The 19,017-nt window shown below is 39.7% G+C and overlaps 1 protein-coding gene across 1 annotated transcript in view; it reads right to left on the reverse strand.

Annotated features, from left to right (window-relative positions):
* Erp44 (endoplasmic reticulum protein 44) overlaps positions 1–19,017 on the reverse strand; it is a 96,708-nt gene that overhangs the window by 34,744 nt on the left and 42,947 nt on the right. The window lies entirely within an intron of this gene.

The raw sequence follows: 19,017 nt of genomic DNA on the forward strand, positions 1-19,017 counted from the left end.
AGTCACAACAGACAGAGAACCACCCAAATGCTATGCCTTCCACTAATGAATGAAAAAAAAAAAAGTGTGACAGATTGCTATGCAACTATAAAAATAACGACATCTTGTCATTTGTTACAACATGAATAAACCTGGAAGGTTTAAGTGGGATAAACCAAACATAAAACTGCATGATCTCAACCGTATGTGGAACCAAAAAAAAAAAAAAAAAAAACAAAAGGTCTGATTTTAGAAACAGAGTATAATGACTATTACTTGAGACCAGAATAACCTAGTAGCCAGGGAGAAACTAAAAAATGTTCATCAGAGACCACACAATCACACTCAGGAGGAATAAATCCAGAGGCTTTTGTAATCAAGGTAACAACAGCAAATGATGATGTTCTAAGTCTTGAAAACAGGGTATGGTATATGCACAACCATGAGCAGCTGTGCATTCATTAGTGAGCACCTGGCTATCTATACTTCAAAGAATGTCATATACCATAAAAACATTGCTATTTATTAACTCTCAGGAATATATAAAACTGAGGTGATTCAGTAACAAGTGAATTGGAAGTAACAATAAATTTTTAAAAACTCAGTTTGTTTGCAGTGCTACAAATAGAACCAGGCCCTTACATACGCAGGTGACCATTTTAAGCACTGAACACATTCTCCTTTCTCGACAGTGTTTTTGGAGATCTTTATTCTGATGGCTATTATCAATGACTTACTTGATGCCAATAAGTACAAAGACTTAAATAACATAGAAAAGTTTCCAGGAAAAACAACTTAACTGAACCTACAAGAAATCAAACATATAAATGGTCCTAAAATTATGTGTACGCAACATACACATACAAATAAAACTTCCTTCCTCATCAATTCCAGTTAACAAATACCAGAAAAGGTCTAAGGAGCCAGAAATGTCACTTAAATTATTCCAGCGAACACAAAAAGAAAAAACACTTCTCAATTCATTTATGATGTTTCCAAGCTATGTTTATAAAAATAGACAAGGGCATTAGGGGAAGAGAAAAGAAGTACACGGTAACCTTACTTAAGAACAGATGCAAAATTATCAAATAAACTAACAAACTTGATTTAGCACTGTATGCATTTGAGAGTATTCCACATTTGAGAGTATTCCACAATCAAGAAGTACTTAGCCTAGCACATCAGTTTAGATTATTATTTTAAAATCAGTTAAAGTAATTCTCAATGCTAAAAAAAAATAAAAACTGCATTACTTCAAAAGGAGCAGAAAACCATTCAATAAAATTCAACATTCATTCACACTTCAGAAATAGAAGAGAATGGCTGCCTTAATCTGATAAAGCGGTCCTGCTGATTATTGAGAGAGGAATAAGGGTGTCTGCTTATTGCTGGCAGGGGCATATTCACACTTTAAAGAACAAGCATACCAATCTAAGGTAGGCGCTTTACTGCCATGCAGGACAGTAGGTAGCAGGCATCTAAACTGCTTCATGATAACAAAAATTAGACTTTTTTTTTTTAAAGTACAGTTTTAAAGGAATAGGAAACCAGGAAAGCCACATGACTAAATGAACTACAACGTCCCCCAAAGAAAAGCTCCTTCTAGATGAAGCAAGAACACAGCCACATTCTCCCCTAGAGGTTTCCTTTTGGAAATTAAATCTGCAGTTGCAGTTTAGGATTCGTGTTACTCCTGCAAAAAAGCAAAAGAGGCAGAAGCCAGAAAGCCATAGCCAACAGGCAGAGGAGCTTGGGAGGGCCCTGAGACACAAAGCCATAACCACAAAGGGCACTTACTGAGCACCAGGGCAACACAGGAACCTGAGAAGTTGTTGGGGGGAAGAAGGCAGCAGAAAGACAGAGGAAGGCTTCTCTAGCCTCAGCGTGCTTAGGAGAAAATGTTCAGTCAGGCAAAGAGCCTGTAACCCTACATCAGGATCATGCTGCCAAGAGTTCTGATAGATTCTGGAGTCACATACAGACAAGACAGTACTTACAGATATTGAAGACCATGAATTTTTGCTTTTATTTTTTGACAGGGCCTCACTATGTAACCTAGGCTGGCCTCAAATTTGCTATGTACTCCAAGATATCTGATCCACCTACTTGCATGTACCTGTCAAGATCCCACGACGGTAAGATGGCTCAGAGGTTAAGAGCACTGACTTCTCTTCTAGAGATACTGAGTTCAATTCCCACTTACCACATCATGGCTTACAACCCTCTATAGTGAGATCTAGTGTCCTCTTCTGGCATGCAGGTATACATGCAGACAGAATGTTGTATACTAATAAATAAAATTTAAAAAATAAAAATAAAAAAAAGATCATGGTTTTTTATGACACACTAGAATAAAGGTACCTGTAATGTATACAAGAAACAAATGATCATATTGATTAAAAAAAAAAACCCTACCACCACCACCAACAAAAACCAACAAATGAAGTAATCCAATTAAAATATGGGGTATAGAGAATTCTCAACAGAGGAATATTGAATGGCAGAGAAACAAAGAATGTTCAACGTCTTTAGTCATTTGGGAAATGCAAATCAAAATGACCCAGAGATTTCACCTCACACCCAGCAGAATGGCTAAGATCAAAAACTCAGGGGATGACACATACTGGAGAGGTTGTGGAGAAAGGGGAACTCTCCTTCATTGCTGGTGGGAATGTAACCTTGTACAACTACTTGGAAAATCAATCTGGCACTTTCTCAGAAAATTAGGAAAAGTGCTACTTCAAGCTCCAGCTATACCACTCCTGGGCACATATTCAAAAGATGCCCCACCATTCAATAAGGACATTTGCTCAACTATGTTCATAGCAGCTTTATTTGTATAGCCAGAATCTAGAAACAACCTATATTAAATGTCCCTCAACACAAATGTCCCTCAACAGAAATTGTGTTGCATTTATACAATGGAGTACTACTTAGGAATTAAAAACAAGGAAATCATGAACTTTGCAGGCAAATGGATGGAACTAGAAAAGATCATTCTGAGTGAGGTAACCCAGAAGCAAAAAGACACACTGGGTATTTACTCACTTATAAGTGGATATTAGACAAATAATATAGGATAAACATACTACAATCTATAGTCCTAAAAAAGCTGAACAACAATGAGGACCCTAGGAAAAAGGCCTAAGCCTAATCTTTATTAAAGGGGCAAACAAGATAGACATTGAAACTAGAAGACAGGAAGCAGACCAGCAGCCTTCCACAGAGGGCCTCTGAAAGACTCTACCCAGCAGAGTATCAAAGCAGATGCTGAGACTCATAAGCCAAACTTCGCCCAAAGCCAAACTTTGGGCGGGGTGCAGGGAATCTTATGAAAGAAGGGGGAAGATTTAAAGACCTGGAGGGGATAGGAGCTCTACAAGGAGACCAACAGAGCCAAAAAATCTGGGCTCAGGGGATCCTGTATAGATAGGCTGACGAATCAACCAAGGACCCTGCATAGAGAGGTCCTAGACCCCCTGATCAGATGTTTCTCCATGTGTGTTCCCTAGTAAGGAGAGCAAGGGCTGTCTCTGACATGGACTCAGGGGCTGACTCTTTGATCACCTTCCCCTGGTGAGGTAACCTAACTAGGCCATAGAGAAAGAGGATCCAGACAGCCCTGATGAGAGCTGATAGGCTAGGGTTAGATATCAGGGGAGGAGGACCTCCTCTATCAGTGGACTGGGAGAGGGACATGGGGAGAGGGACTAGGGGAAGGGCATGGTGAGGAGGGAGGGGGGAATGGGAGGAGAAGAGAAAGGGGCCTACATTTGGGATACAAAGTGAATAAATTGTAATAAATAATAATAAAGTGAAATCTGCAGGCAAATGGTGGAAACAAGAAAAAATCATCCTGAGTGAGGTATCCCAGAAGCAGAAAGACACACATGGTATATACTCACTTATAATTGGATATCAGACATATAATATAGGATAAACATACTAAAATCTGTACACCTAGAGAAGCTAAGCAAGGAGGAGGACCCTCAGTAAGATGCTCAATCCTCACTCAGAAAGGCAAACGGGATGGACATCAGAAGAGGGAGAAAACAGGCAACAGGACAGGAGCCTACCACAGAGGGCCTCTGAAAGACTCCCCAGCAAGAAATTGAAGGAGATGCTGAGACTCACAGCCAAATATTGGGCAGAGTGCAGGGAATTTTTCAAAGAAGGAGAGATAGGAAGACCTAGAGGAGACAAGACAGAAGCTCCACAAGGAGAGCAACAGAACCAAGAAATCTGGGCCCAGGGGTCTTTTCTGAGACTGATACTCCAACCAAGGACCATTCATAGAAATAACATAGAAACCCTTCTCAGATGTTGCCCATGGCAGCTCAGTGTCCATATGGGCTCCCAAGGGTCCCAAAGGGGACCAGGGGCTATCTCTGACATGAACTCACTGTCTGGCTTTTTGATCACCTCCCCCTGAATGGGGAGCAGCCTTACCAGGCCACAGAGGAAGACAGTGCAGCCAGTCCTGATGAGACCTGATAGGCTAGGGTCAGAGGGAAGGGGAGGAGTATCTCCCCTATCAGTGGACTTGGGAAGGGGTATGGGAGGAGATGAGGGAGGGGGTTGCAGAGGGGATAGAAAGTGAATAAACTGTAATTTATAAAAAATAAATTAAAAAAGAATAAAAAATAATGAAAAATATTTAAAATTTAAAAAATTAAAAAAGAAATGAGTTCCATAGCTTAAAAAATGACCATCAAAAAAATAAGTGAGCTAAAGATATTGTTCAATTTATGAAACACAGATGGTCAATAAACATAAAAGCATGCTCAGCTGTAATCAGAAAGTTATTGATTAAACTACCAGATGAAATTTTGTCAACCATATTGGCAAAACAAAAACAAACCCTCAACGTTTCAACTCAAAATATCAAGTCCTACAAATAACCTATAATGTATAACTGAAGTATATAGTCAATGTGAATAAGGTTAAATTAAGCGAGTGTCTAAGCTTCCAGCAAAGTGTCAACATATCTCCATCTTACTCTTAAAGGATTTGGCAGAAAGGGCATGAGACACGTCTAACACAGTATGACTAGTCTAACAGAAGTATTTGTTTTTTCATTTGCAAACCAAAAATCAGTTTGGAAGTGGACAGTAAACAATACTACTAGAGGCAATACAATGCTTTCACTTTTTTTTTAAAAAACAACACTTTAATTCTTTGAGAACTCCATGCAATGTATTTTGATCATTTTCATCCCTCTGCCCCAACGCCTCCTAAATTTTCCCCAACCTCTATCTATCCAACCAAATTTCATGTGCACACTTGGTCTCTCCAGCTTTTTCCTTTTAACTTTCTAACTCTGATAAATCAAAGAGTGTAATGAAAACTGAATACTTAAAAAAAAAAAAAAATCCTTACACAGCAGAGCAGAGTAAGCTCACAGAGACTCCTAGAGTCTGAAGTTCTATTAATAGCGTTTGAATGCTACCCTGTTTGTGAGTGGCCAGATAAGCTATGGGGTTAGCCTTTCAAAATATTCACCCAGCAGTTACAGAAGCACTACAAACAACAAGTGCCGCACTCCTGGCACAAGTGGCAAGAGCCTGTTTCCATATTCAGTCATCATAACCGGGAGGCTGACTTAAAAATCTAGATATGGAGCCGGGCACAGTGGCACATGCCTTTAATCCTAGCACTCAAAGGCAGGCAGATCTCTGTGAGTTCAAGGCCAGCCCGGTCTATGAAGAAAGTCCAGGACAGTTAGGGCTCTGTTACACAGAGAAACCCTGTCTCAAAAAAACAAAACCAAATCCAGATATGAAGAAAAAATTTAACCAATATCTGAAGACTATTAGGAAACTAGTCAGTGAATTCATTTTCAAACATCATGGCAGCAGGTATGCTGAACAATGGGGTAACTTTTAATTATTAAGAAGCAAAACCCTTAAAATTACATTGATCAATAATTTCAGACATAAAGGTGAGTTTTTATAAGCTTTGGCCAAAGTTATTTTAAGGTAATTACAGCATGACATTTTGACAATGTAACAAGGAATGACTTAAGGGGTATAATAAATGTGTGTTTTTAAAAATTAAATGGATAGATCAAATGTTAAAATGGATGTCAGAGGAATTAGAAATTTCAGGAGGTTAACAGCTTCCTGATTAGAAAATTAGTATGTACTTTGCTTCAGTGGTCACTAACTTTTTCTTGATGGGTTCTTCCTACCTGCCACACTCACAGCCAGTAAGGTTCCAAATGGCACAGATGTGTCAAGCTCTTGTCTCATGTATGGCCAACAATTATTATCCAGAGTCAGTCCACGGAGGCCGACAGCTTCAACAGAAAGCTCTTACTGTTGAAAATCCAGGGAAAAGACTACTGCTGTTTCCACTTTCTTCCTATTCTCAAACCATGGTCCCCTAAAACAAAATCCTCCCTAAGGCACATGATCAAGATAAAACAGAAAAGTTAAAAGTGACCTTGAAGCTTAGAGGTCAGGCTTCCCTGAGTAATGCAGAAAGCCAGCAAGACTCAAACTGCTTCTAGTCATGTAGTGGCTAGGAACCACTAATATTGGTGGGTGGATTATAAGTGACTGCTTTCTTTATAGTTGTTCATTTCTCAACTACTTTTTACCATGACCAACACACGAGCCAATCATATTTTTGTGTTCTTTATGCAGGAATTATGTACAGCTGCAATGAAAGCTTCTATTTTCAGATACAGAAGGCTCAAGTCACTGAAGACAGATAAGAGTAACTCAGGTTACACGGCAGCACACTGTTTAATTAAGGACAAAGAATTTTGCAAAAAATGCTCATGGAAGGCTGGATGGTTCTGCACCAACTGACCAACAGACATGAGCATCCATGCTTAATGCCATACACACTCTAGCCACTGGAGGTCAGCAGAGAACCTGGTCCCACCAGGGGCAGACTGGACCTTTCAGATTCAAGGCAGCATTGCCATCAGAACGGTAAATTCTATTCGTAATAGTGAATTCCCACTCTCAAGTAGACTGCAGACGAATGTGATCATGTTCCAGAGTGGAGGCAAGGGTATGTCTGAAGTATGTGCACCCACATACATATGTGCACATATAAAATATGAAAGTATGAAATAAACTTCTGGAAAGTAAACTCAAAAAAAAAAATTGCCAGCATGGAGGCAAATGCCTTTTATCCCAGCACTTGGGGAGGCAGGGGCAGGCAGATCTTTGTGAGTTTGAGGCCAGCTTGGTTTACAAAGTGAGTCTAGGACAGCCAAGGCTACACAGAGAAACCCTGTCTTGAAAAACCAAAAAAAGAAAAAAAAAATCACTTGTAATCCAGCCACCACTATTAACCACTATTAGCCTCTATAGAAAAATCACTATTAATATTTTAGTTTCTATTTTGCTAATCTTGAATAAAACTTACTTAACTAGCAGTGACATATTTCAATTGAGAACAAAGCAAATTCTCAGGATGGTTGAACAGGAAAGTGCAGGCTTAATACTTTTCGGCTGGGTTTCAGTACCTTGCAGAAACTTGTAGAAAGAGCTGAGTAACAATTCCTTAACAAAGAGCACTGGCAATACCCTCAATATGTGCAGTCAATCGCAGCATGGAAACACGTAAAAGCTGACTCAGTTGGCAAGTGAGTCATAAGAGATTCTGAGTTAATTTTCTTTCCTCGTAAGATACACACTAATTTCTGCACGTGGAGATAAGAGTGTTCCTTATAAGCAATGAAGAGTTGGATTTGGAGAAATACAGAATATTTTCAGGTATTGTGGAACTGAGATAATCTATTTAAAGTACTAAACAGTGTATCTGTTGGATGCCAGCTATTCGTTGGCAGTTAATCATCTACTCATCTATTCCATAACTATAAGTGAACAACTATAGCTACTAGGTACCATTGCTGAGAAAGAGCACTACAGAGATAAGGCCCATATCTTACAGGGCTCACATTTTACTTATTTATTGAGGCAATGTCTTGCCATGTATCGTAGGCTGGCCTGGAATTCCCAATGTAGACCAATAAACAATATGGGGTGACTTTGAACCCACAGAGATTCATCTGCCTTTGCCTTCCAAATGCTGAGTTTGAATGTAAATGCCACCATATGTGGCCTTATCTTTTATCATTGCCATTGTTATCAGCATATTAATATAACTACTTCCAACACTACTCCCATAAGTAAACTCTTAGATGAGCCTTAAGATCCCTAACATTTAGCATAGACACCAAAACCATGTCCCTCATACATATTATAAGAAGCTGAGATTGTTGCTACCCCACCTAAGGGATAAACAATAGCATGTATCCTGATTAAAGACGTAGTTTTCCCAAGCCCTCTACACAGAGAAGAAGGCAACTGTCAGAATAATGACAAAAACAAGACCTGATATCCTGCTTGGGTTTTATCAGCTTGGGACAGAAATGGCTGGGACTTAGCTCAATTTTCATCTCTTTGCTAGCAGCTGTGACTTTGTTTTCCTTTTTCTTTCCCTGTTCGTACAGCTCATCCATTCCCTATAATGCGTATATTAGGAGCTTAAGAGGTGAAGTGTAAGCTTTTCATTGGACCATCAATAAAACTTGAACAGTTGGTAAGCTTCCTGATGAAACCCAGCCTCATCTACTACCCTTCGCTGTGTGATTAGGAAAACAGAGGGAAGCTAACCAAGGGTATGGTCAACTCATATCTTGAAACAGAAGCACCGGCAGGGCGGAACTGGCTTCTTCTAGGTGGAACCTAGAGGGCATGGAACTACTCTACTTCCCAAGCTCTCAGTACCAAACTGAACCTTTCATACAATATCCTTCCTAAGAAGGGTATATAACATGAGGCAAAGACAGAGCAGAAAGATGCCTGAGATAGCAGCAGGTAGGAGAGGAGACAGGACATGCAGGCGGCAAACCAAGTAAGACTCCTAGAAATATGCACTGAGGTGAATTTTCCAAATAAACCAACAAAACGGCAACTTCTAAAGAAGACTTCTCAACCTGTTTTAAGGGACAAGTAGGTGCACTGCCTCCCAAAGGAACTTCTTTAAAAATGCTGTTTGATGCTTTATTTTTTTAAGTGGCATTGCATTTTTATATTGTCTTGTAATTCTGTGGTTTCTCCACTTTATAGTCTCACCTCAGCATCAATTCTTAAAGTGGGCTGACTAAAATATTATAACATAACATTTACAAAAAATTCCCCAAATGGGACTATGTAAGCTTCTGGCTCAGAGCTATCTCACCTATAGCATACCTGCCACACCACAGTGAGATCTTACCCATCCCCCAGCACTACAGTTCGAGCTTACAACAGTACTCTTCCTTCAGATTTTGTATTCTATCCTCAGAAGACATCCCTATCCCATCTGAGTAAGCTATACTTATTAATATAATGTATCACAATATTTAATACCACTCCTTCAGAGAAATCACAGCATACAAGTGTGCTATTTCTATGTTCAGCTTGTTGCTGTTTCTCTAGAACTTGTCACATGTCAGTACAGGAAACAGGAATGTAAGTTCTTGTTGAATAAACACTGCTAGCTAACTCAGAAGTCTGTGGTGACTATAGCTGAGGAAATATATGTAAAAACAAGCTGAAATACGCATGAGTACTCAATGAACCAGTTCAGCAATTAATTTAATTAGAAAAATTTCACAGGAGCTTCTCCACCTCCTACCACTATGACTCTGTATGAGAGGGCCCACTAACACAGCTGAGTCAGAGCAGGACAGAGGGAGGAAGCACCATCCAGGCCAGAGCAGACGCCACAATACCTAACAGGTGACTAATCGAATGAGACAGGCAGAGTAAGGGTATCTTGATTCCTTGCTACCTTGCTAGGAAATGGATCCTCTAACCCCACAAAATTAACCCCAAAGCAACAAGTACACGACCTTGTCTAGACAGACTATGGTTGGGAAATAGTGGCCACAGGAAGGAAAACTGACTTTGTGTAGAGCAGTCATTTTCATTAGAAAGCTATACAACCTCTATATAAAACTGCTGGAATTAAATTCCAACACACACAGCAATATACACATGTCAACTTCAACAACAAAAAATGCAAATTAAAATCTAAAAGCTAAAGCAATTTATAACAGCATCAAAAACTGAGACATAGTTAAGAATACATTCATGGCAGGAAGTGGTGGTGCACATATTTAATCCCTGAACTCTGGAGGCAGAGGCAGGAAGATCTCTGTAAGTTCCAGGACAGCCAAGGCTACACACACACACACACACACACACACACACACACACTCTAGCTCAAAAACCAAAAATCCAAAACAAAACAAAACAAAACAAAAAGTACATCTCATAAAAGGTGTGCAAAGCCTGGGGTTGGGAGGGAACCTAGACAAAACCAAATTGAAAAATATTCTACAAATTACATAACCAATATTCCTTGGGATTACCTAGGTTCTGAAAACTAAAGTTTGGTTTGTTTGTTTGTTTAAAGCCAGAAGACCCAAGATCTAAATGCTTTAGCCTGGACATGAGTGGAAGGGCTGGTAAAATCCAATTAGGGTGCACTGTGGGGAGCTCAGCATTGCTTTTCAATTTTGACAGTTCAGTGTTGGTAGTAGAGCAAAATGAGTAAAGTGAAACACACACAATCTAAAAATGAAATATTTTAATGTAGTTTATAAAATAAAAGAGGCTGGAGAGATGGCTCAGAGGTTAAGAGCTGTTGTTTCAGAGGTCCTGAGTTCAATTTCCAGCACCCACATGGGATCTGCTGCCCTCTTCTGTCATACATGAGCATGCAGACAGAGGACTCATACATTACAAAAATACATACATAAGTACATTTTTTAAAAAGCCAGATGGTGGTTGTGCACATCTTTAATCCCAGCACTTGCGAGGCAAGGCAGGCGTCTCAAACTGTCTCAAACTGATCCCCAGTCCACCCTCCCAAAAAAGAAAAAGAATACCAAAATACTATATATAGACTGAAAAAACAAACAAACAAACAAAAAACAAAACAAAAAAACAAAACAAAACAAAACAAAAAACACCACATAAATTGAAAATACCTGAATACAGGGTAAGATTAAGAATGTTTGTGGCTCAAAAAAACTTAAGGTTACTTAAATAATAATTCCCCCAAAGTGATCTCAATGAAATTAACTCTAATTAGAATCCCAGTATCCCCTTTTGTTGTTAGAAATTAACAAGCTGTTTCTAGGAGTCATATGGAAATCCCAAACTACTAAAACAGTCAAAGCCACTCGGAAAAAAAAAAATTATAAAGTTGAAAGATTTACACTACTTGTTTTCAAGACCCTGCATAAGCTGTAGCAAACCACAAAATGTAGGATGAACAGTCACTAGATCAACAGTACAAAAAAAGAACAGAAATAGAGCCATAAGTACAAGCCCAATTCATTTCAAGAAAACGTGCTAAGGCAGTTAGTGAAAAACGGGACAGTTTCCACCAACAAGTAATGACAGATCTATTTTATGACTGCATACAACAACAAACCATTTATATATTTTAACTCATATCCTTCACATACAAAGACTAACTGTAAATGAACAGTGTGTATAAATAGAAGACTTCATATTATGAAATTTATTAAGAAAACATGGCAGAAAAAGCATGCAGTATTGGGAAAGGAATAGACTTCTTAGGTACAAAATCCAAAGTATAATCCATTAAAAATTAGTAAGTAGGACTTCATCAAAATTAAGAGCATGGGATCAGAAGGATGGATCAGTGGTTAAAGCACTTATTTATCTTGCAGAGGACCTGAGTTAAGTTCCCAGTACCTACATGGTAGTCTAAGACAGCCCTAACTAACTACTGTGCCAGAAGTTCTGACTCTATCTTCCCATTTCTGCATGGACCATGCATACAGATGGTGTATATACATATATATAGGCAGGCAAAACATTCATACACAGAAAATAAACCTAAAAGATATTTTAAAATTCAGAACATGAGGGCTGGAGAGATGGCTCAGTGGTTAACAGTACTGTCTGCTCCTCCAAAGGACCCAAGTTCAATTCCCAGCACCCACATGCAGCTCACAACTGTCTTCAAACACCAGCAGATTCCAAGGGATCTGATACCTTCACACTAGTGCACATAAAATAAAATTAAATTATAAAAAAAAATTCAGAACATATACCCTTCAAAAGACATTTAAGCTAGGTGGGATGCAACAGATCTGCAACTGCAGCATTTTGTAGATTTAAGTTGGATGATTTTAACTTCAAGACTAGCCTGGGCTACTTGATAAGACCCTCTCTCAAACAAACAAAGAAAGAAACCAAAGGGCAATGGTTATAGCTATAACACAACTCTTAAACCCAAAGCTCAGGGGAAGATGGGGCAGAAAGATATTAAGAGAAAAAGACTGGGAAGCCTGCTGTAAGATCATTTCCTAGAAACAAGAAAGCTACATCTGCTACTCCAACAATATGGCTGCCTAAACAAGCCCTAAACAATGACAATAGCAATAAGCACAGTAACACAGAAAGAGGATGCTCATGGGACCCCACTCCTTAAACAAAGGACTTCAAAAAAATTAATGAGAGAAAAATTAGTCTTCCTTAGTGGTTATTCAACATCAAATGGTCAATCCTAAAATCATATACAAACAACTCTAAACACTCAGCAGGTTGTACTTACATGTTTATGCACATATATTGGTAACAATAATAATTAAAGAAAAAGAGACCACTAATGGGGACAGAGGGTGGAGAGGGAAGGGGGAAATGCAATAATTATATTTTACTTTAAAAATCTGTGCAAAAGGTGGAGAGGGCAGTAAGATAAAGGTGATTGTAATCAAGCCTGCAACTTGAGTTTGATCCCCAGGACTCACATAGTGGAAGGAGACACTATCCCAAATTGTCCTCTGACCTCAGGATGCATGCTGTGGCATGCACAACACATTAAAAAAATAAATAAGTGTAATAAAAACTTGAAAATAACAACAAAAGGTAATCCTGAAGCCTCACATGTCCATATCTGAAAGCTTATCACAGAGCTGCAATAAACTGTGTACAGAGAATGGTACAGAATAGAGAACCTGGAAGTAAACAACACATAGACCATACTGCTGTTTACAAGGACATCAGCACCATCTAACTGGATGAGGAAGGTCTCTTCAACAAATGGTTCCAGACAGTCTGGATATCTTATGTGCACAAAATGTACATAGCAATAGACTCTTATTTTACTCCATGCATAAAAAATAAGTCAAGAGTACCAAAGACATAAATGTAAGGCCTAAGACTGGAGGGCTATTAAAGTATAGGAGAGCGTACTGACATTGGGTTTGCTTTAATTTCTTAGCTATGACACCTAAAACATGGGCAAAAAAGAGATAAATTGGACTACAATAAGACTGAGGAAAAAAAACTATGTATGAAGACACAGTAAAAAGACAAACTGCAAGGTAAGAGAAATATTTGAAAATCATATGTGTCATAAAGGATTAATATCTAAAATATATAAAGAACTCTGACCATTCAGTAACAGGAAGAAGAAAAAAACTGATATAAAAATGAGAAAGGATGTGAATGAACATTTCAATAACCAACAAGCATATTTAAAGATATTCAACATCACTAAACTTTACAGAATACAAACCAACCATATCACCTCATACCCATTACATGATAGGTTATTTTCAAAACTTAGCACATACATAATAATGTATACTGTTAACAAGCATACAGAGAAAACTGAAACACTTATACAGTACTAACAAAAATATAAAATATAAACAAAATATGATATATAACAGTTTTATATTCATAGTCAACTGCAGCCTAAAAATACTTCATAAAAACTCCCAAGAATAAATTAAGCTATGAAACTGAATGAAGACTGTTCTGAGTGGCATGATGAAATCTTAAGTCCTACTTCCTCTTACTGCTGTGCTAGGTCTTCCATTACCCGGCATATCCACACGGACATACACTCTATATCCACACTGCACACGCTGTACATCCACACTGCACACACTGTATATCCACACTGCATACACTGTATATCCACACTGCACACACTCTATATCCACACTGCACACGCTGTACATCCACACTGCACACGCTGTACACCCACACTGCACACGCTGTACACCCACACTGCACACACTGTACATCCACACTGCACACGCTGTACACCCACACTGCATACACTGTATATCCACACTGCACACACTGTATACCCACACTGCACACACTGTATATCCACACTGCACACACTGTACACCCACACTGCACACACTGTATATCCACACTGCACACACTGTACATCCACACTGCACACACTGTATATCCACACTGCACACACTGTATACCCACACTGCACACACTGTATATCCACACTGCACACACTGTATACCCACACTGCACACACTGTATATCCACACTGCACACACTGTACACCCACACTGCACACACTGTACATCCACACTGCACACACTGTACACCCACACTGCACACACTGTACACCCACACTGCACACACTGTATATCCACACTGCACACACTGTATACCCACACTGCACACACTGTATATCCACACTGCACACACTGTACACCCACACTGCACACACTGTACACCCACACTGCACACACTGTACACCCACACTGCACACACTGTACACCCACACTGCACACACTGTATATCCACACTGCACACACTGTACACCCACACTGCACACACTGTACACCCACACTGCACACACTGTACACCCACACTGCACACACTGTACACCCACACTGCACACACTGTACACCCACACTGCACACACTGTACACCCACACTGCACACACTGTACACCCACACTGCACACACTGTACACCCACACTGCACACGCTGTACATCCACACTGCACACGCTGTACACCCACACTGCACACGCTGTATATCCACACTGCACACGCTGTACATCCACACTGCACACGCTGTACACCCACACTGCACACGCTGTATACCCACACTGCACACGCTGTACATCCACACTGCACACGCTGTACACCCACACTGCACACACTGTACACCCACACTGCACACACTGTACATCCACACTGCATACACTGTATATCCACACTGCATACACTGTACACCCACACTGCACACACTGTACACCCACACTGCACACACTGTACATCCACACTGCACACACTGTACATCCACACTGCATACACTGTACACCCACACTGCACACACTGTACACCCACACTGCACACACTGTACACCCACACTGCACACACTGTACATCCACACTGCACACACTGTACATCCACACTGCACACACTGTACACCCACACTGCACACACTGTACATCCACACTGCACACACTGTACATCCACACTGCACACACTGTACATCCACACTGCACACACTGTACATCCACACTGCACACACTGTACATCCACACTGCACACACTGTACACCCACACTGCACACACTGTACACCCACACTGCACACACTGTACACCCACACTGCACACACTGTACATCCACACTGCACACACTGTACATCCACACTGCACACACTGTACATCCACACTGCACACACTGTACATCCACACTGCACACACTGTACATCCACACTGCACACACTGTATATCCACACTGCACACACTGTATACCCACACTGCACACACTGTACATCCACACTGCACACACTGTACATCCACACTGCACACACTGTACACCCACACTGCACACACTGTACACCCACACTGCACACGCTGTACATCCACACTGCACACACTGTACATCCACACTGCACACGCTGTACATCCACACTGCACACGCTGTACATCCACACTGCACACACTGTACACTCACACTGCATACACTGTACACCCACACTGCATACACTATACATCCACACTGCATAGTGTATATCCACACTGCACACGCTGTATATCCATACTGCATACACTATACATCCACACTGCATATTGTATATCCACACTGCACACGCTGTACACCCACACTGCATACACTGTACATCCACACTGCACACACTGTATATCCACACTGCACACACTGTACACCCACACTGCACACGCTGTACACCCACACTGCATACGCTGTACACCCACACTGCATATTGTATATCCACACTACTTACATTGTTTATCCACACTGCATACACTGCATATCTATACTGCATACACTGCATCTCCATACTGCATATACTGTATCTCCACACTGCATAGACTTTATATCCATACTACACGAACTATAAATCTACACTGCATATACAGTATGTCCATACTGCATACACGGTTTATATACATTGCATATCCACACTGCATATCCATAGTGCACACACTGTATATCCACAGTGCACACTGTATATCCACACTGCATATACGATATAGCCACACTGCACACACTGTTTTTCCGGGTGCATACGCTGTTTATCTACACTACATATATTGCATAGCCGTACTGCATACACTGCCTGCCCATTAGTCACTCAGCACCTGTCTTGACTATCAGATCAGTTATAGTTACTTAGTGCTTATGTTTAAATCCTTTTTTACTTAGAAATAATTATATGATAAGCAGTGATTTTGACAATTTGAATAAGTCACACAAAATGAAATTATTTCCTTAAAGTTTTAGTACAACAAAACATTTTGCAAAACCAGATTCATGTAACTTTCATTATGCATGTTATGCACTTATAATAAACACTGGAATATTCCACTTTGAATATTTTAACATATGCTTTGACAAAGAACCAGCCTTGATATCATGCCAAGCAAAATAAACTAATCACAAAGTTACTGTATAATTCCACTTAAGTAGGTACCTAGATTGGTCATATTCTAGAAATGAAAAGTAGAATGGCAGCTTGCAAGGGCTGAGGGTTAGGAGAAATAAGACATAGCTATTTTATAGCTACAGCATTTCAGTTTCACAAGATAAGAAAAGACATAGAGATCTAGAGACTGGGTAAAAAAACAATGCAAATATAATGTAACCCTACTGGAGCTCCAAAGAAGCACTGTCCAGGTGGCAATTGTATGTTTTAAGAAGTCTGTCCAATTTTTTTTTAAGTTACTGAATAGAATGGGAGAAAATATTTGCAAACGGTACATTTTAAAAAGGACTAAGACTCATATAAACTCATAAACATTGTAAGAAAATAATCCAACAAAAATGTGTATAATTTTAATAGATACTTTATCAAAGATATTCAACTGTTGTGTGAGCACATGAAAACATTCTCAAGCTCAGTACTATAATCCCACAAGAGAGTATCACTGAATAGTAAAAACAAATGAACCAGGCATAGTGGTGTGTACCTTTAATCCCAGTACTCCAACGGCAGAGGCCTAGGATATCTACGAGTTCCAAGGCCAGTCAGGGAATACACAGTGAGACCCTGTCTCAAAAACCACACACAAAAAAAAAATTCTTAAAATCATTAGTAACATCGTACAATATGGAATAATCTTAAAATAACAAAGCTAACAAAAGAAAAAAGAGGAAGAGGAAGGGGAGGAGGAGGAGAAAAAAGAGGAGGAAGAGGAGGAACATACCTACTCTATGACATAAAACTCTAGAAAATGACCCAGGAAGAGATCTGCTAAAGGTGTGAGTAGCTGGGATAAAAAGTACATTAAAAGCACAATGAAAACTTGAAGGGATGGCAAGAATCTTGGCTGTGGACCATGGTGTAAGCTCATATCAAAGCTTACACAATTGTTCCATTTGAATCTGGGGTTCACATGCCAATTGTATCTTAATAATATCTTATTACAGAAAGCAAGCCTCGCAGAGAGTGTTCTGACCAACAGGTACTTCTCTTCAGACCATAGAATTCCTAACACTCTCTCAGCTCAGAACTTTTCCAATACAAACTAGGAAGAATACAGAGCATCTTAGAAAATTAAGGAAAACACTGAAAAGATGAATAGATCACAAAAGTGAATAAATCACCACATTATCATTTTGTAACAGGAAAAAGTTACCCAAATGAGAAAACTATTAGGGAGGACCTAACACTGCAGATGTAACTTTCACTTATAAACAATGATGGAATAAAAACACCTGAACTATGGCTATCTTCCTCGATAACGAAACTTACAATAATGTGAGATTTATTTTAGACGTTATCTGTTTAAAAGATAGCATAAATGATGAACATAGTTGGTTCAGTGATAGAAATGACTAATTCTCTCCCCCATGACTGCAAGCATGAAAGCATGGTTCAAATTCAGTGCTGGTAGGAACTCAAAGGCTTGTATTTGCACTGTAACATCTAATTAAATACAAAAAGAATAAAAAGATCTGAATGCTGAGCCCACAGAAAGCATGCCATGCTCTCTGTCAGTGAAAGGGTAGGAGGAAAGCACCCCAGAAAGCAGTATGGAGACATTGTCTATGCTCATATCTACAATTTTTTATTGTCCTCTTTATTTAATCCATCTGTGAATCCTAACAGACAATAATATTGTGTATGGTTTATAATAGTTTGAAATGATATGCTGTTAAAAAATGCTTTTCTTCAAAGCATTGCGCAGTGCCAGTAAATCCTTACAATGCTCTCTGAATGGAATGGAAAAGAAGAAAGCTGCTCTGTGGAGGCGTTCGGTCAAATCAGGATTAATGTACACTAAGCTGTGCAACACCAGTTAAGCCACTTTATTGCTGTTTCTTTACCTGGAAAAATGTAGAGAGTGAGACAGACAGACAGACAACCAGGTTTTCAGAAGCAGAATAACTGCAATCAGTAGGTCAAATATCAGGGAGGGAGCTTTGTATACAGTATCTTACCAAGAACTCAATGCAAACAAGCTTTTTATGAATTGTCTTCTAGAAACTGCCAAATGCATGACATACAGGGATTAGTAAGTTGTAACGTCTCTACAACTGGAGCATCAAGAAAAAGAAAAAGAAAAAGTGCTGACTGGTGGCACTGACGATACAACTGATGAAACAGCTAAGACCCCAACACAAGGCCTGCCAAGCTCAACTCACTTGGTCCTCTGGGAAGGGAAGGCAGGGCACAGCGAGTAGGGCACTTGGGAGGAAGCACTGTCTGCTAGCCCACTAGTTCAACTTAGAAAACACTATTCAGA

Source organism: Meriones unguiculatus, chromosome 3 (assembly GCF_030254825.1).
Source record: "Meriones unguiculatus strain TT.TT164.6M chromosome 3, Bangor_MerUng_6.1, whole genome shotgun sequence".
Lineage (NCBI taxonomy): Eukaryota > Metazoa > Chordata > Mammalia > Rodentia > Muridae > Meriones > Meriones unguiculatus.